The sequence below is a fragment of the Thalassophryne amazonica genome, chromosome 13 (assembly GCF_902500255.1).
Source record: "Thalassophryne amazonica chromosome 13, fThaAma1.1, whole genome shotgun sequence".
Classification (NCBI taxonomy): domain Eukaryota; kingdom Metazoa; phylum Chordata; class Actinopteri; order Batrachoidiformes; family Batrachoididae; genus Thalassophryne; species Thalassophryne amazonica.
Genome location: NC_047115.1, coordinates 95934318 through 95960461, shown reverse-complemented (window position 1 = coordinate 95960461; position 26144 = coordinate 95934318). Strand labels below are relative to the sequence as shown.

The following is a 26144-nucleotide window of genomic DNA, read 5'->3' as shown; positions in this document are numbered from 1 at the left end:
AAGGGCCTTTCATCAGGCCAATCCGTCAACGCGTCCCAAGACGCATGACATCAGACGCGTCGCTTCGGAAGCGGCAAGGGGGCGGGATTGCTATGTCACACTCTGGCTGTTTCCACAACCTGAAAAAAGTTCAGCGATCGCCTTCTTGAATTTGCGTCGCCTGAACCACAAAAAAGCTTTAAAAAACAGCAGTAGAACGATTCTCCCATCACCCTGCTGGGAGAAGCTTTTTTTCAGCTACTTGTCAGAGTGACGCCGACCGAGGGAGGACTGACGACTTGGTGGGATATCGATCGAACCGCGACAGCGAGCCGACCCGCACGGAGAAGCCGGCCTTCAGGCATCATTCCTGAGCAGAGCGAGGCAGGCAGCCGGGGTGATGGAGCAAACCCACTCAGTCCGAAATCTCCCACTTTTTGGATATATGCGAAGTCCCAGTTTGCCCAACAGAGTTTAGTTCTGCAGCTTTATCGAGGTGAGAATAATGTAAAAATAAAATGTGACGTTTACTGAACTGTGAAGGTTTAATGATCGGCTAACATTAGCTTAGCCTTTTAGCACAGTTGAACGCTTTAATTTGTAAATGGTTCAGTCTTTTTTATTTTTACCAAATAAAGCTACAGCTTTTTTCACACACCACAAAAGCTCAACTTTAAATAACTTATTTTTTCGGGCGTTTTTTTTTTTCCTTTTTTATATATAAACTGTTTAGGGTTTCTTTATATTTAAAGAAATATTTTTATTTGTCCCAATCAGGAACATTTGCTGTGCAGACAACCAAACCTCCATTGATGAGCTGAACACCACGAAGTCCAATCGAAAGAAAACATCTCTGCTCTTCAGCAACACCACCAGAGTGCAAATGTGCAGAAGAGACCTTCATCTGGTACCGAGAATTCAGCATAACATCACCTACTTCTAAATAAAAGGCTCTTTCAACAGCAACTATTTTATTATTTTTTAAAAAGCTGCTTCATTTTACATTTTAACAATAAATGAACTGATCATTAAAAATGTCCACGAATCAAAGTCCAAAGACATTTGCACAGGTAGAAGATCGCCACTTATTGTGCTCAAATTCATATTTTAGAAATAACTCTGTCCTGATAACAACATTAAAGGCAATTACATATTGTGGCAAAATTACAAGTTGAAATGACCATTAAAAAAATTCATCATGATTCATGAGGTTTATGTCACAGAAATCCTACTTTACAATCACACTGCAGTCATTGTTAATTATTTCCTGTTGCATTTATAATAAATATTTGTATTTATGTACAGTGTTTGTTTTTCCCGTTGAAATGAGATATAAATAATCTACCAGACTTAAAAAAAATGTACAAATTTCCATGTTATTTTGTCTAAAAATAAATGTCAGAGGTTCCTTCTGTTAAACAAGAAATTATCTAATCTGAAATAACAGGTGGTTTTAATTTACAGATGAAAGGTTTCTAAAGAACCATTTATTGATTTATTTAGCTATTTTAATTACAAGTGAACATAAATTGAAACAAAAACAATGCAGCTACACTATGTCCTAGTAGCACAAGTCAGGGAGATGCCCAAAGACGCTGACCAACTGGTCAGTGATAACAGGGAAGGGAGAGGAAAACAGAAAAATAATATATAATATGATATTTTTAATATTTCTTTTATTCATTTTATGTTTTATACAGGTAAGGTACAGTACATTTTCAATTTGGAGGTTTTGCGCACATTTTCTAAAACAATTTTTTTTTTTTAGAGTGAGAGAAATGCTGAATAAATGCATTGTGTAACTAAAAAATAATAATCGTTGGAATAATCGTGATTTCAGTATTTACCTAAATAATCGTGATACTGATTTTTTCCATAATCGAGCAGCCCTATTACCAACACAATCAAAATTCACACTGTCTAGAAAAAAAATTCTAAAAAGTTCCCCTGAAGGGTAAATATTCAAAAGAACAGACAGCCTTAAACTACTTATAGCAGCAACGGTAGAGACCCATACAGTCGATGACAGTGACGTCACAGACCATGTGGGAGCTTCCCCAGACTTGTGCAGGTATTGTGGGAAGGTCACAATGACAGCTAATCAGAGTAGAGCGGCACTGTGACATCACTGGCTGGTCTCTCTCTAGCTGCTAAGCCGACATAGCAGAAAACACTCAAACTGCTTTTCAGTGTACATCTAATATGGTTCTCATAAATTATGTAAAAGTAAGCGAGAAATAAACACTTCTAAAAACGCTGTTCTTGTAACCTGATAACAACTCTGAAGGGATTAACAAGACATGTCACGGGACATCATCAATCATGTTACATGCGCATGCATCACCCACAGTCCAAGATAACGTCTAGTCTTTTCAAAAGTTCATGCAGACACCTTTAAAATGTACAGAAAATATTCATTATGGAATTCCCCACAGAGCCTAATGTGAGAACCAGAGTCCCCAATCCCAATGCTGCCTACTAAATGTGAATATCCCTTTATGGACAGCAACATGACGCCTCCTAACAGCACAAAATACTGATGAAGTTGTTGTGTGGGCCGCCAGAAGAGGAGGTACTGCTGGCCCACCACCAGTGGGCGCCCTGCCTGAAATGCGGGCTTCAGGCACGAGAGGGCGCTGCCGCCACGGACACAGCCGGGGGTGACAGCTGTCACTCATTATCTCTTGACAGCTGTCACCCATCTACTCTACATCATCTCACTCCATAAAGACCAGACGTCATCTCCACCTTGTTGCCGAGATATCGTACTTCTTTGGAGGTAATAGACTCAGTCATTTGTGTTTTGCAATATATCTGTATATTGTGAGTGTTTGCAGGAGTACCGGTTCCTCTTTCTGTGGAAGCTGAGTGAGTGCAGGACGGCACTCTTTTCCCCTGAGGAATCACTGCGGTACTCTACAGAATATTGAGTGAGAGGTGGAGGTGGCATTCCCACTGTTGTTGTTACTGGGTGTACACACACCCACACTTGACTGTCTTTGTTCTTCGCCAGCAGTACCAGATCCGACAGTCGGGACGGTGATCACCTGGGAATTCGGGACTTGGCGGCTCCAGTATTCACCGGGTTCGGTGGCGGCGGAAATCGTGTGGTTCCGGCTCTTCTCAGGACACATGTCTTCTATCCTCGAGCCTGCCCACACTTCACCTTTGTGGATTGACTGTAATCATATTCTGAGATTGTCTGTATGTTCGTTGTGCACATTCACAACATTAAATTGTTATTTTTTGGCTCATCTATTGACCGTTCATTTGCGCCCCCTGTTGTGGGTCCGTGTCTCTACACTTTCACAACAGAAGTGCCCGGATGTTGAATGTTTCATGTGCATTTTCAATGCAGATACGTGAGTGAACACACATGGAAAAAAGCTTGCAAAATATATGTTAAAATACCGTTCTGACCTGAATATCGAGCCAGTAAAATGAATTTACATTAAATTATGTAAGGAAAGTATTAAACTGACACCTGCACATTCCGAAATATTAGTGTTGAAAGTTGCACGGATCTGATCTGTTCCAGCTGTGATAAATCAGCAGCTCAGCAGCTGTGTTCAGCACTGCACTGCTCATCAAGCCATTACTATATATATATATATACACCTGTAGCTATAAACAATTTCTGATTCTATGAGCAAATGGTTTCATCAGCCAATAGTTCTGAAAGTAAATGCGTAATCAGCTACAAAATTATTTTATTTTAGAGCTGAACATTTAAACAGATCTGATGTGTTCCAGCTTCCAAATTGTGCTGACATGAAGGCACAATCCAGACTGGGCACACAGAGTGCATTAAATTAATTCCACATGGTCCACATTAATTAAATCCTTTTTTCTATAGTACTGAATAAATTCAGCTTTGAAAATTCTACTGAAGGTGGTTTCTAAATCCTCAGATTTGGCACACAGACATGATGCTTTACACCAGTTTATTGCCCAAAAGTCACGGAAAAAGTTATACTACAACCGACCAAAGCTGTTTTCCCCCAAAATGAGACGTCCTCCATTTCCTGGGGGAGAACTTTTCCCGGTGTCAAAAATCTCAGTGCTCCACTCTGATACCACACCCACGCAGCAGCAATCCAGGCGCGAGTATTGTAGGGGAGGCCGGGGCCAAAGTTTACATTTATATCCCTCTGAATCTGCTCGGCTATAATGCCACATTCACACCGGGCGCAACCAGATGCCACAAATTCACGTCCGCCACCATCGCCCGGTGTGTCGTTCTGCTTTCGCTGTGAAAATTCGCCCCAGTGCGTCAGCAAATAGGAGAAGATTCCATTCCGCTTGCTGGCTCCGGTTGTCAGTCAAGTTAACATGACAGACCTTGATCACATGGAGCAAGTTGCTGTGATCTTAATTGTTGTGGAAAGCTGACAAATGTCGCCAGCGGTGCCGTCCCTGGGTTCACAACATCCTCACAGGGAGTTTCATTATTTGCTGCAGGAGCTGCGTCTGGATGACGGCCACTTTCAGCGGTCCTTCCACCTCTGCAGGACCCAGTTTGAGGACTTCCTGTCCCGTTCACGCGCGCACATGTAAACAATAAAAAAAAAAACTCCACTGCCCCTGCAGGGGCTGCTGCTCACTCTTCCCACAAACTCTGTCATAATTGTGTTTATAAACCAGTCAACATTTGTTTTATTATACATCTGTGTAGCCAGGCTGACAAAGAGTCAGAGCTCTATTGAGCTGAGTATTCCATTAACTTTAACTAGTAATGACTTCATGACTTTCTTTGCTAACAAAATTTTAACTATTAGAGAAAAAATTACTCATAACCATCCCAAAGACGTATCGTTATCTTTGGCTGCTTTCAGTGATGCCGGTATTTGGTTAGACTCTTTCTCTCCGATTGTTCTGTCTGAGTTATTTTCATTAGTTACTTCATCCAAACCATCAACATGTTTATTAGACCCCATTCCTACCAGGCTGCTCAAGGAAGCCCTACCATTATTTAATGCTTTGATCTTAAATATGATCAATCTATCTTTGTTAGTTGGCTATGTACCACAGGCTTTTAAGGTGGCAGTAATTAAACCATTACTTAAAAAGCCATCACTTGACCCAGCTATCTTAGCTAATTATAGGCCAATCTCCAACCTTCCTTTTCTCTCAAAAATTCTTGAAAGGGTAGTTGTAAAACAGCTAACTGATCATCTGCAGAGGAATGGTCTATTTGAAGAGTTTCAGTCAGGTTTTAGAATTCATCATAGTACAGAAACAGCATTAGTGAAGGTTACAAATGATCTTCTTATGGCCTCGGACAGTGGACTCGTCTCTGTGCTTGTTCTGTTGGACCTCAGTGCTGCTTTTGATACTGTTGACCATAAAATTTTATTACAGAGATTAGAGCATGCCATAGGTATTAAAGGCACTGCGCTGCGGTGGTTTGAATCATATTTGTCTAATAGATTACAATTTGTTCATGTAAATGGGGAATCTTCTTCACAGACTAAAGTTAATTATGGAGTTCCACAAGGTTCTGTGCTAGGACCAATTTTATTCACTTTATACATGCTTCCCTTAGGCAGTATTATTAGACGGTATTGCTTAAATTTTCATTGTTACGCAGATGATACCCAGCTTTATCTATCCATGAAGCCAGAGGACACACACCAATTAGCTAAACTGCAGGATTGTCTTACAGACATAAAGACATGGATGACCTCTAATTTCCTGCTTTTAAACTCAGATAAAACTAAAGTTATTGTACTTGGCCCCACAAATCTTAGAAACATGGTGTCTAACCAGATCCTTACTCTGGATGGCATTACCCTGACCTCTAGTAATACTGTGAGAAATCTTGGAGTCATTTTTGATCAGGATATGTCATTCAAAGCGCATATTAAACAAATATGTAGGACTGCTTTTTTGCATTTACGCAATATCTCTAAAATCAGAAAGGTCTTGTCTCAGAGTGATGCTGAAAAACTAATTCATGCATTTATTTCCTCTAGGCTGGACTATTGTAATTCATTATTATCAGGTTGTCCTAAAAGTTCCCTAAAAAGCCTTCAGTTAATTCAAAATGCTGCAGCTAGAGTACTGACGGGGACTAGAAGGAGAGAGCATATCTCACCCATATTGGCCTCTCTTCATTGGCTTCCTGTTAATTCTAGAATAGAATTTAAAATTCTTCTTCTTACTTATAAGGTTTTGAATAATCAGGTCCCATCTTATCTTAGGGACCTCGTAGTACCATATCACCCCAATAGAGCGCTTCGCTCTCAGACTGCAGGTTTACTTGTAGTTCCTAGGGTTTGTAAGAGTAGAATGGGAGGCAGAGCCTTCAGCTTTCAGGCTCCTCTCCTGTGGAACCAGCTCCCAATTCAGATCAGGGAGACAGACACCCTCTCTACTTTTAAGATTAGGCTTAAAACTTTCCTTTTTGCTAAAGCTTATAGCTTATAGCTTATGTGACTGTCTAGCGTTGGGACCAGGAGGCAGAGCTGTGGTCTTATACACCTCTCTGCAGCTTCTCTCCCCCTGCCATCCCCTCATTACCCCATCCCCGTAGAGACGGTGCCTGCTCCCAGACCACCAATAACTAGCAAAAATCTATTTAAGCATAAAAATTCAAAAAGAAAAAATAATATAGCACCTTCAATTGCACGACAGACTAAAACAGTTAAATGTGGTCTATTAAACATTAGGTCTCTTTCTTCTAAGTCCCTGTTGGTAAATGATATAATAATTGATCAACGTATTGCTTTATTCTGCCTAACAGAAACCTGGTTACAGCAGGATGAATATGTTAGTTTAAATGAGTCATCACCCCCGAGTCACACTAACTGTCAGAATGCTCGTAGCACGGGCCGGGGCGGAGGATTAGCAGCAATCTTCCATTCCAGCTTATTAATTAATCAAAAACCTAGACAGAGCTTTAATTCATTTGAAAGCTTGTCTCTTAGTCTTGTCCATCCAAATTGGAAGTCCCAAAAACCAGTTTTATTTGTTATTATCTATCGTCCACCTGGTCGTTACTGTGAGTTTCTCTGTGAATTTTCAGACCTTTTGTCTGACTTAGTGCTTAGCTCAGATAAGATAATTATAGTGGGCGATTTTAACATCCACACAGATGCTGAGAATGACAGCCTCAACACTGCATTTAATCTATTATTAGACTCTATCGGCTTTGCTCAAAAAGTAAATGAGTCCACCCACCACTTTAATCATATTTTAGATCTTGTTCTGACTTATGGTATGGAAATAGAAGACTTAACAGTATTCCCTGAAAACTCCCTTCTGTCTGATCATTTTTTAATAACATTTACATTTACCCTGATGGACTACCCTGCAGTGGGGAATAAGTTTCATTACACTAGAAGTCTTTCAGAAAGTGCTGTAACTAGGTTTAAGGATATGATTCCTTCTTTATGTTCTCTAATGTCATATACCAACACAGAGCAGAGTAGCTACCTAAACTCTGTAAGGGAGCAAGAGTATCTCGTCAATACTTTTACATCCTCATTGAAGACAACTTTGGATGCTGTAGCTCCTCTGAAAAAGAGAGCTTTAAATCAGAAGTGTCTGACTCCGTGGTATAACTCACAAACTCGTAGCTTAAAGCAGATAACCCGTAAGTTGGAGAGGAAATGGCGTCTCACTAATTTAGAAGATCTTCACTTAGCCTGGAAAAAGAGTTTGTTGCTCTATAAGAAAGCCCTCCGTGAAGCTAGGACATCTTTCTACTCATCACTAATTGAAGAAAATAAGAACAACCCCAGGTTTCTTTTCAGCACTGTTAATTCTAGAATAGAATTTAAAATTCTTCTTCTTACTTATAAGGTTTTGAATAATCAGGTCCCATCTTATCTTAGGGACCTCGTAGTACCATATTACCCCATTAGAGCGCTTCGCTCTCAGACTGCGGGCTTACTTGTAGTTCCTAGGGTTTGTAAGAGTAGAATGGGAGGCAGAGCCTTCAGCTTTCAGGTTCCTCTCCTGTGGAACCAGCTCCCAATTCAGATCAGGGAGACAGATACCCTCTCTACTTTTAAGATCAGGCTTAAAACTTTCCTTTTCGCTAAGGCTTATAGTTAGGGCTGGATCGGGTGACCCTGGACCATCCCTTGGTTATGTTGCTTTAGACGTAGACTGTGGGGGGGTTCCCATGATGCACTGTTTCTTTCTTTTTTTGCACCGTATGCATCACTCTGCATTTAATCATTAGTGATCGATCTCTGCCCCCCTTCTCGGCATGTCTTTTTCCTGGTTCTTTCCCTCAGCCCCAACCAGTCTCAGCAGAAGACTGCCCCTCCCTGAGCCTGGTTCTGCTGGAGGTTTCTTCCTGTTAAAAGGGAGTTTTTCCTTCCCACTGTGGCCAAGTGCTTGCTCATAGGGGGTCGTTTTGACCGTTGGGGTTTTTCATGGTTATTGTATGGCCTTGCCTTGCAATATGGAGCGCCTTGGGGCAACTGTTTGTTGTGATTTGGCGCTATATAAGAAAAAAGTTGATTGATTGATTGATTATAGTTAGGGCTGGATCAGGTGACCCTGGACCATCCCTTAGTTATGCTGCTATAGACGTAGACTGCTTGGGGGTTCCCATGATGCACTGTTTCTTTCTCTTTTTGCTCTGTATGCACCACTCTGCATTTAATCATTAGTGATCGATCTCTGCTCCCCTCCACAGCATGTCTTTTTCCTGGTTCTCTCCCTCAGCCCCAACCAGTCCCAGCAGAAGACTGCCCCTCCCTGAGCCTGGTTCTGCTGGAGGTTTCTTCCTGTTAAAAGGGAGTTTTTCCTTCCCACTGTAGCCAAGTGCTTGCTCACAGGGGGTTGTTTTGACCGTTGGGGTTTTACATAATTATTGTATGGCCTTGCCTTACAATATAAAGCGCCTTGGGGCAACTGTTTGTTGTGATTTGGCGCTATATAAAAAAACTGATTGATTGATTGATTGATTAATAAATAAAATAATCTTCACGGACGATTCACTTGCGCACGTGAAAAAAAAAACTCCCCTCCCCCTGCTGTGGGGCTGCTGCTCGCTCTCCCCCCAAACTGTCATAACTGTGAAATAAAGGACAAAAGGGACATAAGTCCAGCTCACAGGCTGCTACCAGAGACAGGACATGTTCACATCGAACTCAGTCAAACTCCAGACATCTCCACTTCACTACGTATCCAGTCCCTGATTGGTCATCGCGGCGCGACAAGATGAAAAATTTCAGATTTTTCAACTTGGGGGGGGGGGGGGGCAACGTGATGCGATGCAATATTGCGCCACAAACGCGCCAATCGCTCAAAATTGCTTCACTCGTGTTGCTTCATTTGCGTCCATCACGTTGCACTGCGTGGCTTGGCGCCACAACGCCTCCTTCCATAGGGATTGCATGGCAACCTGTCGCTGCTGTCGCTCGCGTCATACCCGGTGTGAACGCGGCTTAAGACTAAATTGAACAATGGGTGACAAAACTAACACTACCCTTCTTCCTCCGTTTGTGGCTTTTGCACAGCTTTCCAGTATTCTGCACCAGTTTATTGACGAAACTCATTGAGCATCAGTGCGCGCTGCCCACTGAGTTGCTCTGGTCCAAAATGGAGACCACACCCCCTTGCCGGGACATGCACAGACATTATAAAGAGTAGATGCCACAATGTTGAGGCGCAAGAAACGCGGCCGCCATCTTGGACCGGTCATCATAGTCATTCCTTCACAAGGCACAGTGAAGGTTTGATTTTATATTTTTGTTTATTTAAATTTTTTTTATCTTTCTATAATAAAGTTGTTTATTCTTTGTTATTTTCTCTGTTCTGTAAAGTGTCTTTTAGCGCTGTGTAAAACGCTATACAAATATAATGCATTATTATTATTATTATTATCATTATTATAATAAGGTGCCGAGAGCTGCAGAGAGCTCTGTGTATGTAGTCCTCTATCAGGGCTTTTAACTGGAAAAGTTTCACAAGCAAGTTTGTACATGTGTAAATATGGTTTGAGGCGGGACATCATGTTCTTGTGTTAATTTGAAAATTTACATTTACATTGCATTTTATTCTCTCTTTCTGCTTTGTACAGTCTTGGAACTCTTTCCCCCCTCTGACCTGATATGAAGGATATTGATACACTATATTATATATATATATATATATATATATATATATATATATATATATATATATATATATATATATATATATATAATATAGTGAGCACTGGGGCCCCTCAGGGCTGTGTGCTCAGCCCCATGCTGTACACTTTGTACACCCATGACTGTGCACCAACCCACAGCAGCAACATCTTTGTCAAATTTGTGGATGACACTACTGTGGTTGGGCTGATTCACAACAACGATGAGACAGTCTACAGAGAGGAGGTCCTGAACCTCACTACCTGGTGCTCCCTGAATAACCTGGCACTTAACTCCTCAAAGACAAAGGAGTTGGTGCTAGATTTTAGGCGGAGGAGGGGTACCCCCCACCTCTTCTCCTTCAGGGAGACACCGTAGAGAGGGTCAGTGACTTCAAGTTCCTGAGAACATACATTTCTTAGGACCTTACATGGGGCACCAACACCAATCCCCTTGTGAAAAAGGCACAGCAGCGTCTGTACTTTTTAAGGTCACTGAGGAAGGTCAACCTGTCCCAGGAACTGCTGCTGTCCTTCTATAGGTGTTCTGTAGAGAGCGTCCTCACCAACAACATCTTGGTGTGGTACAGGAGCTGCTCTCAGGCTGACAAGAAGGCTCTGGAGAGAGTCAGGAAGTCACCCAACCACTAACGATGAATGAAAAAAATGGTCAAAGCATATGTCTAGGAAATAAATCTATGGCTGGATAGAAAGCTGAAGGGTTGAAGTTTTTCATACCAATGTCAATATTGGCCCTGCATTTTGTCAGTCTAGCATAAAGTCGCTGCACCTGTTTGACACTCTTGGTCTGGTGCCAAAACTCAATAATTTTTGTTTGCTGTAGTATGGTTAATCTTGGCATTTTCCTGTGTCTTGCTTGGCATCAACATAAACTTCAGGGTATCTGCAAGTAAAAAAGAAACATAAGTGATTAAGTTTGTAGCATTTAAGTGTCAGAGTGTTTTAAATGTCTATTTTTTGGGACACCCTATATATACAGTGGGGAAATAAGTATTTGAATCTGTCATTTTTGCAGATTTTCCCACCTACAAAGAATGGAGAGGTCTTCAATTTTTATTGTAGGTTCACTTCAACTGTGAGAGACAGAATCTAAACAAAATCCAGTAAATCACACTATATGATTTTTAAATAATTAATTTGCATTTTATTGCATAAAATAAGTATTTGACCCCTTAGAAAAACAGAGCTTAACAACTGCTTCAGAAACATTTGTCTGCCATTACAGAGGTCAGATGTTTCCTGTAGTTCTTGACCAAATTTTCACACACTGCAGCAAGGCTTGTGGTCCACTCCTCCATACAGATCTTCTCCAAATCTTTCAGGTTTGGAGTTTCAGCTCCCTCCAAAGATTTTCTTTTGAGTTCAGGTCTGGAGACTGGCCAGGCCACTCCAGGACCTTGAAATGCTTCTTACAGAGCCCCTTCTTAGTTGCCCTGGCTGTGTGTTTGAGGTCACTGACATGCTGGAAGACCCAGCCATGACCCATCTTCAATGCTGTTACTGAGGGAAGGAGGTTGTTTGCCAAAATCTTGCAATACATGACCCCATCCATCCTCCCTTCAATATGGTGCAGTCGTCCTGTCCCCTTTGCAGAAGAGCACCCCCAGAGTATGTTTCCACCCCCATGCTTCACGGTTGGGATGGTTTTCTTGGGGTTGTTCTCATCCTCTATACATGGTAAGTGGAGTTGATTCAAAAAAGCTCTATTTTGGTCTCATCTGACCACATGACCTTCTCCCATGCCTCCTCTGGATCATCCAGATCGTCACTGGAAACTTCAAACGGGCCTGGACATGTGCTAGCATGAGCAGGGGGACCTTGCTGCCCTGCAGGATTTTAAACCACGACAGCATCATGTGTTACTAATGTAATCTTTGTGACTGTGGTTCCAGCTCTCTTCAGGTCAGTGACCAGGTCCTCCTGTGTAGTTCTGAGCTTTCTCAGAATCATCCTTAATCCCACAAAGTGAGATCTTGCATGGAATCCCAGACCGAGGGAGATTGACAGTCATCCTGTGTTTCTTCCACTTTCTAATAAATAATCAGAACAGTTGTCTTCTAACAAGCTGCTTGCTTGTTGTCCTGTAGTCCATCCCAGCCTTGTGCAAGTCTACAGTTTTGTCCCTGGTGTCTCTTAGACAGCTCTTTGGTCTTGACTATGGTGGACAGGCTGGAGTGTGAGAAAAGGTGTCTTTTATACAGGTAACAAGTTCAAACAGGTGCAATTAATACAGGTAAAGAGTGCAGAATAAGAGGGCTTCTTAAAGAAAAATTAACAGGTCTGTGAGAGCCAAAATTCTTGCTGGTTGGTAGGTGTTCAAATACTTATTGTATGAATTTTATTGTATGTATCTTATTGTATGCTTATTATATGGTTTTCTGGATTTTAGTTTTTTTTAGATTCTGTCTCTCACAGTTGAAGTGTACCTACGATAAAAATTACAGACCTCTACATTCTTTGTAGGTGGGAAAACCTGCAAAACTGACAGGAGGTCAAACGCTTATTTTCCCCACTGTGTGAATGTGTGTATATATATATATATATATATATATATATATATATATATATGTGTGTGTGTGTGTGTGTGTGTGTGTATGTAAAAATTATATTGATACTGATTTATATAAATTTTCATTTTCTCTGATATATAACATATCTATTGTTGTTTTATATAGAAATATAATGACAGTATAATTAGTAATATTCCAGTATTATATATTGTAATTATTAATAATTAGAATATTATATAATTAGTCAGAATTCTGTTATATATCCAAATATTTATATATAGCCTAATCATATATTGCCTCTTCAAATTACTAAAATAGTTGACTTTACTGCCACTATCTGCTTCTCGATCATATATTATTGTGTGTTTATATATGTGTAATGTGTGTGATTCCAGTGTTTGCAAAATACCTGTCTACAGTTTAGGTTATATCAGAATATTCTATTACCGTTAATCCCACTATGAATGTTAAAATGGGACAAACCATTTGTCCTGTATCATAGCTACATGTGATGTTTGCAGAAAAAAAAAACATGTGAAAATCAGTTTAGTATTCAGAGAGTTATTGAGTGGAGCGGGTCAGATGACCGGTCTGATGGTGGCCCTACAGCTCGCCAGCGCCAATAGGCAGTAGCGGTCGATGCGTCTACTCTTTATAATGTCTATGGGGACATGTGTCAGTGGACTCTAGTTCTCATATGGCGTTCTGTGGTACAGAAGAAACTTTCTATTTTTGTGCATGTGCAGACAGAGTGTTGTGTGCTGGGGTGTTTGGCTGACTTGGTTTTTGTTTTTTTGTTTCTCCCACCAGGTGGTATGCATTCAGGACTGAGTGGCTGAGTATTAGGACCTCACCCTGAACACCTGAGGCTTGTTTTCATGTGCAGGTCATCAGGACTCACAGCTGTGGTGTATTCTGTCTTGATCAGAGATTGCTGCACTTAAACCTTGAATGCACAGTGTGTGATTGCCAGAGACTCGACCTTGTGAGCAGACGTGTGAGATCAGCATTGGGAGAACAATCTCACCATTACGGACGCAGAGACCGCTCCAGGTTTGACGCCACAGTCTGTGAAGGAGGATTGGGTGAGGTCTCACGCTCTTCAGCACACTTCCTGAGGTAATTTGGTTTTGGTGACTTTTATGAAGTAATGACAGTGGATTTGGTGTCCCTCACACCTTGTGTTAGTGAGCTGTCACGTTATGCTAATAGTCTAATCAGCTTCTGCTGCAGTGGAGATTTGAACTGAGTTGTTCTGTGCCTGCAGGGTGAGAAGCTGATATATATTTAAGCCAGGAAGTGTTTGCTGATTGTATGCACCTTTTGAGTTGTGTCTCTCTGGGTGGAGAGTGTTGGACTCACCTCATATTTTCTTTCTTCACAGACTTGGTTTGTCGCGGCCACCTGGGGGGTGTCGGCGGGGTCCCTGGGTCCGAACTGCTGTGGCTCCGGACCGTTTGCGCTGCTGAGAGCGCGCCGTGTTTTCACCTCACCAGACCGCGGTCATTTTTGGTTGTTTATCACTAAACTCACTATGATTATTAAATTCTGTTATCTTTTGAACCGTGCTCTGCTTATTTTATGCTGGGTCCTGTCAAACGCTGGGTCGGTGCTCCGACCGCGTCCGACACATAACACAGAGAATATACATGTCGGGTACGAGGTAATGTCAGTATGTGACATCTTAAATGAAAGCCCTGTAAACATCTTGTATTAGTCATACCTGGGGAAAAAAAAAATCTTTTTTGACTTACCATCAGATTGTTACGTTGCTGTGGTTTTTTGTAAAATATATTACAGATTAGCCAAAAAATAAAACTCAAAATGAGTGAATTTTGAAGTAAAAATTGTACTTGTTTCTTCCACTGGCAGATCTGCTTGTTAGTGTTTTTAACTTGAAAAACGTAATTATATTTTACTGAAATTTGACTCAAGATATTCTGTCTTATATTAAGTGTATAATTAGATAATTGGCTTTTTCACAGTTTTTGACTAAAATAAAATGTAGTGAACAAACCTGCTCTGTTTCAGCGAACCTCAGGCATGAAAACAACATCCAGGACTTTGAGTCGTTTCTTCTCTTCTTTAAAACACTGGTTTCTTTTTGGTCCTCTTCGATTATTTTCTTTCATAGTAACTCAAATCTCTCTTCATTAGCAGCAGTTAGCCGCTGTTTCAAACTTCTCAGCTGTTGGACTTTTTGCTCGAACTTCGTCCTTCTTGCGGTCTGTTGCCTGTTTTTGGAGGCCCTTTAAGAAATATGTTCGCGGTTTACAGAGTGAAGATTAAGCTTTTCACATGAGGCTGTTCAACATCTCCAGCTAACTAGCTACAGCTTCAAAGCTAACAGGAAACCACTCATCCGTTTTGTTTCTCCAGAAGGAAAACATCCGGCCTGAAAGTTGATTACTGCCACCTCGTGGCTGGAGTGAGGATAGGGAATTTAAACGAACCGTGAATTACAGCAAAATGTTTTAACATGTTGGCCAGCGCCCACTCACAGCCTGTGATTTTACCTTTAAAGGAATCTACAAACCCTTTTTTTTGGTGCACTAGAGTACAAAGAAAACATTTGTCAGGTCAACCAGCTAAAACCGTTGGTGTTGCTGGAGCAGGAACTGCTGCATTTACCCTTTGCAGATCCTGAACAAATTCTCCATTCATCTGGTTAGCCTTCATCTCCGAGACTTTTGATTTGAAAAAAGTGGCGTGTGCACTCATGATGTTGTTGACAAATCAGGAAGAACTTATAAGATGACAGATGCAATTATTCACTGTGATTGAAGGGATTGAAGGGACAACACAGCAGCCCACACTGGCTGCAGCCCTGGAAGGAAACACAGGGGATCCTCCAGCAGGTCACAGTCAAAAGAGTCCACAACACTCGGGATCAACAGAATCTCATGTTGTTGAGATATAAAGGAGCATATCGGTGTCAACATCCAGGACAAGACATGTCCTACACAGGTCCAGAAGCCCATCAAGCCAGTGCTGATCCTTGACTGATGCAGAAGAGAGTCCCTGACTCCCCCTGAGTGGGACACCAGTCCACCACAGGTTACTTACTCTCAAGCTTGTACCCATTTACAACTGGGGGGACAATGCAGCTGAGGTGGAAGATCCATGCAGCCAAGAAGGTGTATGGAGGGAAGATGGAGGAGCAGCTGGCCCAGAACAACGTCAGAGACGTGTGGAGATGCCTCAAGACCGCCTCCAGATTTGGGCAGTGTGCAAGCAGGACTGCAGATGAAGATTCTCGGTTCACAGAGGAGCTAAACAGCTACTTTAACTGTTTTGGCTCCTCCACACCTGCCCCCCTGCCTGCTCCCGGCTCTCCACATGTCTCCAGCAGCCAGCCCTCCAGTCCCTCTGACCCCCCACCTTCTACCCCCCAGTCACCTCCACTGCACCCCAGACCTTGTCCCTCCTCTCCCGGGACTGTATTCAGCACCAGCCCACCTCAGCTTCCCCCTCCCTCCCCCCTCACTGTAACGCCGACTGAGGTGAGAGGCCAGCTCCTGCGGCTGAAGCAGAGGAAAGCAGCAGGACCTGATGGGATCCCCCCGAGGCTGCTGAGGACCTGTGCAGATGAGCTCTGTGAGGTCCTCAGCCACATCTTCAACATGAGCCTCAGCCTGGGGGTGGTCTCCACCCTGTGGAAGACCTCCTGTGTGGTCCCGGTTCCCAAAACACCACACGCCAAGGAACCAGCCCACTTCAGACCAGTTGCCCTGACCTCCCACCTCATGAAGACCATGGAACGGCTCATCCTGTCTCACCTCCGCACCGTGGTGAGCGACACCCTGGACCCACTGCAGTTTGCCTACAGGCCCAACATCAGGGTAGATGACGCTGTCATCTACCTACTGCAGCGAGTGCTCACCCACCTGGAGACCGGCGGGAACGCTGTGAGAGTCATGTTTGATTTCTCCAGTGCTTTCAACACCATCAGAGCGGCGCTGCTGCGGGGGAAGCTGGAGGACGCAGGTGTGGATGGACACCTCGCCGCCTGGACCATCGACTACCTCACTGACTGCCCGCAGTACATGCAGCTGTCAGTCTGAAATGGTAAGATGCAGCACCGGGGCCCCCCAGGGCACCATCCTCTCACCTTTCCTCTTCACCCTGTACACCTCGGACTTCACCTACAACACGGACAGCTGCCACCTCCACAAGTTCTCTGATGACTCCGTCATTGTGGGTCGTGTGTCTGAGGGGAATGAGCTGGAGTACTGGTCGGTCATCACAGACTTCGTGGACTGGTGTGAGCGCAACCACTTGTGTCTCAACACCAGTAAGATGAAGGAGATGGTGATCGACTTCAGGAGGAAACCACCACCTCAGCCACCAGTGAACATCCAGGGGGAGGACATAAAGACTGTGGACAGTTTTGAATACCTGGGTGTTCACCTCAACAAGAAACTGGACTGGACTCACAACACTGACACCCTGTACAAAAAAGGTCAGAGTTGCCTCCACCTCCTGATGAGACTGAGATCCTTTGGAGTGAGCAGGCCACTGCTTAAGACCTTCTACAACTCTGTCGTAGCCTCTGCTCTCCTCTATGCTGTCGTCTGTTGGGACCCAGGCAGCACAGAGCGGGAGAGAAAGAGACTGAACAAGCTGGTCAGGAAGTCCAGCTCTGTCCTGGGCTGTCCTCTGGACTCTCTGGAGGAGGTGGCAGAGAGGAGGGGGTTAACAAAGCTCAACTCCATCATGGACAACTCCTCTCACCCTCTGCACCGGACTGTAGTGGAGCTGAACAGCTCGTTCAGTGACAGACTGAGGCACCCTCAGTGCAAGAAGGAACAATACCACAGGTCGTTCCTCCCTGCTGCTGTCAGACTGAACAATAACACTGTGAAATAACCACATGCAATAATATGTCCACAAATTACGTGCAATATTAATATGTCCACAAATCACGTGCAATGTTAATATGTCCACAAATCACGTGCAATGTTAATATGTCCACTATTAATATGTCCGCATTAAGATGCTCCTATCTCTTTTTCCATCCCAATCATGTTTATATACATGTATATGTACATGTGTATGTGTATAGGTATATATGTGTATGAGTGTATGTATGTATATGTATGTGTATGTATATGTGTATGTACATGTAGTAGTAGTAGTAGTAGTATACTTTATTTCAAACTCGAAGTCCATAAAAAATTAAAAAAATTAAAATAAAATAAAATAATAATATATACAATACAGACAATAACACACAAAACATACAGTTTATAAAAGCCTGTTGTACCAGTGCTTCCACAGAGCTGACTGGTAATGCACAGAACTGACATAGGGGCTCACCAGAGTCTGTACAAGGGACTTCTTACAATTATTTAGCCGGCACACAAATCTGTACATTAAATTTCTCATCAGCGCATCAAATGAGTTGACACGTGCCAGACAGAACAGCAGGCTGGCACTGCTGAACCTAGGCTGGATGCGAAAAGCATCATTATAGGCAACTTTAAGTTTTTGTAATGTTGTCTTCCTATATTTGCACCACAATGGTGCTGTGTAGAGTGGTGAGCAATAGGTCCTGAACAACTGGATTTTTACATTTTCTGTGCACATGTGAAATTTTCTCACCAAAATATTGGCTTGGGCATAAAGTGTTCGGTGCTGGCGACTGATATCATCCTCATCACAAAGCTTATCTGTTATAAAGTGACCCAAGTATTTCGTGTCACCACAGACTCTTAGTATTTGTCCAGACAACTAAAAGTCTGAAAAACAAAGGTCCTTGTCCTCTTTGGATCTACAAATAAGTACAGTACTCTTTTTTGCATTATACTTAATATCACATTCAAGCCCATAATCCGAGCAGACATTCAGCAGCTGTTGAAAACCAGCACTGCTTGGTGAAAGGACGACCAGATCATTGGCATACATGTAATGATTGATCAGTTTGTTACCAATCATACAACCTGTTTTACAGTGATTTAAGCGCTTGGACAACTCATCCATATACAGATTAAATAAAGCAGGAGACAACAGCCCCCCCCCCCCCCCCCCCCCCCCCGGCGGATGCCATTTTTGACACCAAAAGAGGCTGAGATGGTACTTCCCCACTTAACCTGCATCTTCTGACAAGAGTACCAGTAAACAAGTATTCTTATAATACTATCGGGCACATTCCTTTGCTTTAGTTTTACAAATAATTTTGAATGATTCACTCTGTCAAACGCTTTGGATGCATCAATAAACCCTAAGAGCATAGATGAGTTTTGTCTAAGATATGTCTGTGCTGTCTCCTTCAAGATGTAAATACATAAATCAGTCCCCAACTTTGATTTAAATCCAAACTGATTGTCAGATGTACTTATACAATGGCTCAGGCGATCCAGCAGTATATTTTCAAAAACTTTAGATATGACACTTGCTAAAGCTATTGACCTGTAATTGTCCAGACTCCCAACTTTACCAGCCTTATCCTTAATTACAGGCACTAAAGTGACAGACATTAAGGAGTCAGGAAGAAATCCATGGGTCAAAAACCTGGTAAAGCAGAGGGCCAACAGGACAGCAGCTTTCGGGCTAGCATATTTCAGGTGTTCTGCTGTTATTTTATCAGAGCCGGTAGCCTTGTTATTAGAAAGTTCATCTATTGCATCCTGGACTTCACACCAAGTACACTCAACAAAAATATAAACGCAACACTTTTGGTTTTGCTCCCATTTTGTATGAGATGAACTCAAAGATCTAAAACTTTTTCCACATACACAATATCACCATTTCTCTCAAATATTGTTCATAAACCAGTCTAAATCTGTGATAGTGAGCACTTCTCCTTTGCTGAGATAATCCATCCCACCTCACAGGTGTGCCATATCAAGATGCTGATTAGACACCATGATTAGTGCACAGGTGTGCCTTAGACTGCCCACAATAAAAGGCCACTCTGAAAGGTGCAGTTTTATCACACAGCACAATGCCACAGATGTCGCAAGATTTGAGGGAGCGTGCAATTGGCATGCTGACAGCAGGAATGTCAACCAGAGCTGTTGCTCGTGTATTGAATGTTCATTTCTCTACCATAAGCCGTCTCCAAAGGCGTTTCAGAGAATTTGGCAGTACATCCAACCAGCCTCACAACCGCAGACCACGTGTAACCACACCAGCCCAGGACCTCCACATCCAGCATGTTCACCTCCAAGATCGTCTGAGACCAGCCACTCGGACAGCTGCTGAAACAATCGGTTTGCATAACCAAAGAATTTCTGCACAAACTGTCAGAAACCGTCTCAGGGAAGCTCATCTGCATGCTCGTCGTCCTCATCGGGGTCTCGACCTGACTCCAGTTCGTCATCGTAACCGACTTGAGTGGGCAAATGCTCACATTCGTTGGCATTTGGCACGTTGGAGAGTTGTTCTCTTCACGGATGAATCCCAGTTCACACTGTTCAGGGCAGATGGCAGACAGCGTGTGTGGCGTCGTGTGGGTGAGCGGTTTTCTGATGTCACTGTTGTGGATCGAGTGGCCCATGGTGGCGGTGGGGTTATGGTATGGGCAGGCGTCTGTTATGGACGAAGTGTTGGGAAAGTGTAGTGACACGGACCCACAACAGGGGGCGCAAATGAACGGTCAATAGATGAGCCAAAAGGTAACAATTTAATGTTGTGAATGTGCACAACGAATATACAGACAATCTCAGAATATCATTACAGTCAATCCACAAAGGTGACGTGTGGGCAGGCTCGAGGATAGAAGACGTCTGTCCTGAGAAGAGCCGGAACCACACGATTTCTGCCGCCCCAGAACCTGGTGAATACTGGAGCCGCCAAGTCCCGAATTCCCAGGTGATCACCGTCCCCGACTGTCGGATCTGGTACTGCTGGCGAAGAACAAAGACAGTCAAGTGCGGGTGTGTGTACACCCAGTAACAACAACGGTGGGAATGCCACCTCCACCTCTCACTCAATATGGTGCAGAGTACCGCAGTGATTCCTCAGGGGAAAAGAGTGCCGTCCAGCACTCACTCAGCCTCCACAGAAAAAGGAACCGGTACTCCTGCAAACACTCACAATATACAGATATATTGCAAAAAACACAAACGGCTGAGGATATTACCTCCAATGAAGTATGATATCTCGGCAACGAGGTGGAGATGACGTCTGGTCTTTCTTTATGGAGTGAGATGATGTTGAGTAGATGGGTGACAGCTGTCAAGAGGTAATGAGTGACAGCTGTCACCCCCGGCTGTGTCCATGGCGGCAGCGCCCTCTCGTGCCTGAAGCCCGCACTTCAGGCAGGGCGCCCACTGGTGGTGGGCCAGCAGTACCTCCTCTTCCGGCGGCCCACACACAACACGAAGAACACAGGTGCATTTTATTGATGGCATTTTGAATGCACAGAGATACTGTGACGAGATCCTGAGGCCCATTGTTGTGCCATACATCCAAGAACATCACCTCATGTTGCAGCAGGATAATGCATGGCCCCATGTTGCAAGGATCTGTACACAATTCTTGGAAGCTGAAAATGTCCCAGTTCTTGCATGGCCGGCATACTCACCGGACATGTCACCCATTGAGCATGTTTGGGATGCTCTGGACCGGCGTATACGACAACGTGTACCAGTTCCTGCCAATATCCAGCGACTTCGCACAGCCATTGAAGAGGAGTGGACCAACATTCCACAGGCCACAATTGACAACCTGATCAACTCTATGCAAAGGAGATGTGTTGCACTGCATGAGGCAAATGGTGGTCACACCAGATACTGACTGGTATCCCTCCCCAGTAAAACAAAACTGCACCTTTCAGAGTGGCCTTTTATTGTGGACAGTCTAAGGCACACCTGTGCACTAATCATGGTGTCTAATCAGCATCTTATATGGCACACCTGTGAGGTGGGATGGATTATCTCAGCAAAGGAGAAGTGCTCACTATCACAGATTTAGACTGGTTTGTGAACAATATTTGAGGGAAATGGTGATATTGTGTATGTGGAAAAAGTTTTAGATCTTTGAGTTCATCTCATACAAAATGGGAGCAAAACCAAAAGTGTTGCGTTTATATTTTTGTTGAGTGTATATACACGAGGTCTGTGAGAAAAAGTATCCGCAGCCGCTCATGGCGCGAGACAAACAACACCTCCGTGTTGGAAGTCCCACAAGTTGGAACATGCCCAGCTGTTAAACAATTTCTCGGATACTCGACTGAAAAGCCACCGAAAGCCGTCTGAATCTTACGAATGGTTTCCAACACAGAGGTGGGCCGACGCGCGAAATCCTCCGCACGTCTTTCATTACAAATTCTCCTATAACTGTTGTGAAAGTGTAATGACACAGACCCACAACAGGGGGCGTAAATTAATGGACAATAGATGAGCCAAAAATACAACACTTTACTGTTGTGAAGCGTGCACAACGAAATACAGACAAATACAGAATTTGGACAGAGTCAAATGTACTAAGGTGACGTGTGGGCAGGCTCGAGGATAGAAGACGTCCGTCCAGAGAAGAGCCGGATCCCACACGATTTCCACTGCCACCGAACCCGGAGAATACTGGAGCCGCCAAGTTCCGAGTCCCCAGGTGGCCACCATCTCCGGCTGTCGGATCTGGTACTGCTGGCAGGAAGCAGAAACAGTTATGTGTGGGTGTGGGTACACCCAACAAATATAAGCAGTGTCAGTTCCTTAATGGTGGGTAAGACACCTCCACCTCCAAAACAGGAACACAAAAACAATACCAGTAGCACCTACTGAACACGGCTGAGAGTTTTACCTCCAAAGGCAAATGATATCTCGGCGACGAGGTGGAGATGTCGTCTGGCTTTTGTGTGTGTGGCTGATGACGAGGAGATTGGTGACAGCTGTCATAGTTGATGAGTGACAGCTGTCACCCCAGCTGTTCCTGAAAGGCGGCAGGGCCCTCTCGTACCTGAAGCCCGCACTTCAGGCAGGGCGCCCTCTGGTGGTGGTGGGCCAGCAGTACCTCCTCTTCAGCGGCTCACACAACAGTAACAGTGGAATGTGCCGCAAAAAGTGCTATGTCCAGCTCTCTTGCCATTTCTGTGGTAGTCACATGATGTCCCGGATCAACACAGCATTCAGTTTAGAAATGATCTGGTCGTTCCAGCCTGTCGATGGCCGCTCGGAGCGCTGCGCGCCCTCCGCCGCTGTGGGCCATCTTTAAAAAGGTTTTAACACTCCTTAATCCGTGTGACGCAGACAGAATCGCCACCGAAATCCATCTGAATCTTTTGAATGGTTTCCAACTGGCTGTCTCTAACAGTTGCTGAAAAAAATTTCATGGAGTAAAGCGGCAGCCTCTCAGCCATTTCACTGACAATAAAAATCCGACAAGGGGGGTGGACCAGTGCTCACTCAAACCCTGCCCACAGGTGAATGACGCAACTGACAGGCGTGAAAAAACTCATGCATGCGCACGAAGGTTCAAGCTTGGCTGATACAATCACACGTGATTCAAATCCATATAGTTTTGAAAAAAATAAAAAGGTCGGATAGTTTCTCACAGACCTCGTATATATATATATATATATATATATATATATATATATATATATATATATATATATATATATATATATATATATACAGTGAGGAAAATAAGTATAACACCCTGCGATTTTGCAAGTTCTCCCACTTAGAAATCATGGAGGGGTCTGAAATTAACATCTTAGGTGCATGTCCACTGTAAGAGACATAAACTAAAAAAAAAAAAAAAAAAAAACGGAAATCACAATGTATGATTTTTTAAAATAATTTACTTGTATGTTACTGCTGCAAATAAGTATTTGAACACCTACCAACCAGCAAGAATTCTGTCTCACACAGACCTGTTAATTTTTCTTTAAGAAGCCCTCTTATTCTGCACTCTTTACCTGTATTAATTGCACCTGTTTGAACTTGTTACCTGTATAAAAGACACCTGTTCACACAATCAATCAATCACACTCCAACCTGTCCACCATAGCCAAGACCAAAGAGCTGTCTAAGGACACCAGGGACAAAACTGTAGACCTGCACAAGGCTGGGATGGACTACAGGACAACAGGCAAGCAGCTTGGTAGAAGACAACAACTGTTATGATTATTTATTAGAAAGTGGAAGAAACACAAGATGACTGTCAATCTCCCTCAGTCTGGGATTCCATGCAAGATCTCACTTTGTGGGGTAAGGATGATTCTGAGAAAGCTCAGAACTACACAGGAGGACCTGGTCAATGACCTGAAGAGAGCTGGGACCACAGTCACAAAGATTACATTAGTAACACATGATGCTGTCATGGTTTCAAGGATTCAAAGGAATTTTATTGTCATATGCACAGAAGAACATGTTCCCTGCACAATGAAATGTGTCTACTGCATTTAACCATCCTAATTGCCAGTAGGAGCAGAAGTCGCCATTAGGCGCCCGGGGACCAGCTCCAGATGTACATCCCTGCCTTGGGCAACAGCAGGGTTGATCAAACCAAGACCGACCCATAACAAACGACACACACACAACACACAACACACAGGCCGGCCCGGTACATAAACATATATTGAAAAGCAAAACACGAGGCAAAAGGAGAAAAAAAAAACCCTCATAGCCGCTGCATTACACAGCAGCAATGAGGAAAAAAATCCCCATCAGCACAGAAAAACAATAATCACACAGACAAAACAAGGACGCAGGATGACAACCAAGATTTGAAGGTCCAGTTTATCAGAACACTCCGGAGGCAGCCTATTTGGCACCGTCAACGGCCTTGTCCGACAGTCCTGGAGGGGAGGAGCTCAGCCCCGAGCAGTCCACTGTCACAGTCAACGTCAGAGCTGGAGAAGCTGAGGGGAGGGGGGAAGACCAGCGAGGGAGGCTTAAGTGTTGATCTTCTAAGGTGGTTTTATCACAGCGATCTTGAAGTGCAGCTGTGTTAGGGAGGCCAAATGAAATAGCCAGATTAGCAGATGCCGGAAAAGATTCCACAGTTCTGAGAACAGAGTGGCTCTCAATGCATCTGAATGTAGAATGTGGTCTTCACAGACGGTCAAAGCGGGTTTCCAGGGCTGCGATTCTGCTCGAGATGTTTTCCAACGCGCGGTTAACCCCCGCCGACTGCGCAGCCACTGCCTTCCCAATCGAATCATCATGTAGGGCAGCCTGGAAGGACCAATCAAAGCTGCTTCCACTTTCTTGATTATCCGGTAAACCAGCGCCATGCCCGCTCCACACAGCAGAAAGCCGGTCACCACCAAGCCGAATATATACACATCTTCGACGTCCTCCACAGAAAGCATGTAAAGGCACATGAACCTGCCATCTCCTCCACGAGTCCATCACGTAACCCATCACATGCGTCCCGGCAGGACAGGTCGGGTCCTCCACCCCCGAATGTCTTGTAGAAAAAATAGTGTCAATTGCATTCAGAGACCACTTTAACAGATCCATTTTTGTCGTTTTCCCAGAAGAGCAAAGCTGCAGCCTCACAGACAACATGCCACAGAAGCAGGAAAGATAAGGAGGGAGGGAGAAGAGAAAAGTGCGTCCGTCTCGGCCGAAGTGCAAGCTGGCAAAAAAAAAAACCCCACGTGATTCAAATCCATATAGTTTTTTAAAAAAATAAAAAGGGTCGGATAGTTTTCTAACAGACCTCGTAGGTCGGTGAGCTGATGAGCTGCAGGTGCAGTGATCAGCTCCACGGCACGCCACCCGGAAGTCAGAGAGCAAGAGAAAGACAGGATCAGGCAAACACCAAGGCAGCACACACAACTCTCACCATTTTTGATCATTTTGTTCTACCTATAATGATGTCCCCCAAATCAAGTCACCAGAGTTCAAGTGTTTAAACATGTCAACACACCAACACCCCCAGAGTCCAGTTTGTTCATGAAGGACTTTGATCTAACAACATAACTGATACGTCTGCTTTACATATTTATGTCAGACGGTGTTTATGGTTTATTGTCCTTTCAACAGTTTCACATTATGCAGTAAAAACTAATGAAACACTGATTAATTACTGTTACAGTAACAGGGCTGTATACAGGAATGTGAAAGGGGGGTTCAAATCCTTGATTGGGGGTCCAGTGGGTCGCAGGGCCTCTGGTGGGGTCGAGGGGCAATGCCCTCATGGGGGGCTTAGGGGGGCAAAGCCCCCGAAGCAGAAGCTTTTTGAGGATTTCGAGGGGTAAAAAGCTACATAAATTTCATTTGAAACCCAAAATGTATCATTTTAGGAAATACATTTTATATACAAATAGTCCTTGCTTGGGATTGGATCAGTTGCCATAGAACCACCCGGAAGAACCAAGATAACATTAATGCAAAACTTTATACCTGCCTGTCGGTTGCGAATGACACAACCAACAGGCGTGAAAAAACTCACACATGCACACAAAGGTTCAAGCTTGGCTGATGCAAGCGCACATGATTCAAATCCATATAGTTTTTGCAAAAAAATAAAAAGGTCAGATAGTTTTCTAACAGACCTGTTGTGAAAGTGTAGGAACACGGACCCACAACAGGGGGCGCAAAATGAACGGACAATGGAGGAGTCGAATAACACTGCTTTTA

At 43.6% G+C, this 26144-nt stretch overlaps 1 protein-coding gene across 2 annotated transcripts in view; it reads right to left on the bottom strand.

The window, feature by feature from the left end:
* The window catches only part of LOC117523314 (zinc finger protein 3 homolog), a 30303-nt gene extending 15331 nt beyond the window's left edge, over nt 1–14972 (bottom strand). The window contains exon 1 of one of the 2 annotated variants that reach the window (XM_034184801.1): nt 14621–14972. The gene's annotated coding sequence lies outside the window, so the exon portion shown is untranslated. The remainder of the gene's footprint in view (nt 1–14620) is intronic. The other variant, XM_034184800.1, reaches the window with a different exon arrangement.
* Between the last annotated feature and the right edge of the window lie 11172 nt (nt 14973–26144).